General features: G+C 34.3%; 1 pseudogene; it reads right to left on the minus strand.

Annotated features, from left to right (window-relative positions):
* Positions 1-346: 346 nt before the first annotated feature.
* Positions 347-2018, minus strand: LOC145063985 (F-box/LRR-repeat protein At4g29420 pseudogene; annotated as a pseudogene).
* Positions 2019-2602: the final 584 nt, after the last annotated feature.

Raw genomic sequence — 2602 nt, forward strand, 5'->3', positions numbered from 1 at the left:
AATAATAACAATAATAATAATAATAATAATAATAATAATAATAGCCATCCAAATATGAATATGTAATACCGTAAATATATAAATATGTAATATCATAATTAACAAGCAAGAGCATTGCAAAAGATACAACCATAAAAACTTTAACTAAGAAAGACTTCAACTATTAGAAAACTCAATTAATTATGGGTCCTGCTGAAGCTACTTCACTTCAACTCTTCATCGATCATGTCTTCCAATTGATCATTGATCCTATCTTTATTCTTTAGTCGATCTTTCCTTCCAAATTATTTCTCTGGCCTAAACACCCTTCTACTAGTCTTTTGATCATTTTCTTTGTTTCTTTTGATCATATGGAATCTGATCCATCCTCCACAAGAGTTTTAGGTAACTGCTCTTCAGGGATCCAAGAATCTTCCCTTCCTTCCTCCCAAATCCCCCATCCCCACTTCAGATCAGGCCACTGAGCCATGCACTTAGTGATGAAATGTTTTGATACATTAGAAGGAACACCACGGTGGATGAGTAAAGAGATTTCTACACAGTTGAAGCATTCTTCTAACACGCAATCAACCAAGGCGAGAGTCATCAAAGGATCAATAACTGACAAATACCCACAAAATCTTTTCACACCTTTAAGCCCAATGTCGCCACACCACACCTCAAATTCTGACCAAACCCTTGGTTTAAAACACAAAGAAGTTATGTTCGGGAAAGTACAGAATAAAACCTCTAGGTTAAATTTGGAATTTCCACCTGCTCTTCTATCTAAGGTCAGCGTTTCTACTGTTTCTAAACGATGAAGCTTACGAATTAAGGAGCGAATGTTTGAACACTCGAGTTGTACATTTTTCAATTTCTGAAATCTTTTGACTGCAAACCCGTTCAAGTGATCAAGTGCAAGATGCAAGTTGTAGCACAAAGGAGCTTCAATATAAATGGCATAGGGACTTCTACACTCGAGTCTGAGTGTGAGGAGATTGGGTGCGATTATACATATATATGATGGTGAATCTGTTACAGTCCAATGGCAGGTTTTCAGGTTGAGGAGGTGGATCATTGGCATTTTGAGACCTCTAACATCTATCAAGTTAAGAACTTGAAGATTTGGGAAACATGTATTTAACTCGGTTAGATTTTTGTCATCTAATCTTATGAGTTCAAGTGTTAAACTTGTTAGCATTGGCATGGCGTTCATGTTTTGTCCTGATAGCCATGCGTTCTTCAGCTCTAATTCAATAAGATTTTGACCTGCAACAACAAAAACAACCGAGTTAAAGCATCAAGATCTTAATATGATTAAATATCATTTATTACCAACAAATATCATCATTAATAAACCCTAATCAATGATAGTTGACCACAAATTAATGATAATTTTAAATAAATAAATGAATAATTAAATAATAATAAAAATAACAACTTGATATGAACCAGAATAATATCGATCCTGGCAGACCATTTACATTTTCAGACAGTGAACAATTTCCATAATTTCAGAATAGAGCTACAGAATATAAAAATGGAGAATTTCAGCGTATAACCAACTTACAGTGTGCAGAGATCAGTGACAAGACTTCTGATCGACGCCTACTCGACTGAACCCAAAAATCTGATAGTGAAAGCAATTTCAAAGCTCCGGAAACCCTAGGGAGCCACTCTTTAACGAAGCCCTCATCGGTGATGTGCAGATCATCGCCATCATCTTCAACGTCAGCGTTCATCACATCTAGGGGTGGATTCTCGACGCCAATACGCACCGATTCCAGTGCACTTAAGTTTGATACAAGATTTAGAAAAACTCTCTGTAGAGAGGGAGTAAATCGGGAAGAACTTGAAGAACTCGAAACAATGGACCTTGATTCCAGGTACCATTTCAATCGCCACTGCAGGTTTATAAATTGAAGGCCTGGAAATACAGAATTGAAAGTCTTACTCGCCATACGGCAGCATGCTACCGTTTCTTAGTCGTCGAGTCGACTCAGTATTTCGAGCGCTAGAGATTCAGGAAGGTTATCCATGCAAGCGGTGAAAGATCTACAAATGAAAATTGACTACTTGACGAGTTGATGATAGAGATATTTATGCCTGATTAATTTACACTTTACCCCTTTACAGTTTGACTAGTGTTTATTATTGGTCCTTACACATTAGCATTTATAAAAACTAACTTCAATTTAAATTTTGTGATTTTCATTCAAGTGATTTTTGTTAACATTTAGCATTAGCCGAAAAAAATGCAATACAAAAGTTAGCAACATAAAATATTGTGATGTCTACTTCTTTACAACGTCTTTTAAGTTTCCTATTTGTTTTTCTAAGTTATTGTAATAAAGGTTTATATGATTTAGAAAAAAATTCATAAAAGCTTTTTCTAACAAAGAATTTTTTTATAATTTTTATTTTTATTTTTATCAAGTATTTGGAACTTCTACTTTTCTCATTTCTACATCTACGAATGCAATCGATCCAATATGTTTAGAATCATGCGTTATACGATGTTACATATACATGAAAGTATATATTGATAATTTGAGCAAGTTTTGAAATTTGAAATATATAAAATATAGAGAATTTTTGGATTGCACAAATGCTTTGATATGAA

This window comes from Lactuca serriola, chromosome 7, assembly GCF_051521515.1.
Source record: "Lactuca serriola cultivar US96UC23 chromosome 7, Lser_US96UC23_V15, whole genome shotgun sequence".
In the NCBI taxonomy this organism is placed as follows: Eukaryota; Viridiplantae; Streptophyta; class Magnoliopsida; order Asterales; family Asteraceae; genus Lactuca; species Lactuca serriola.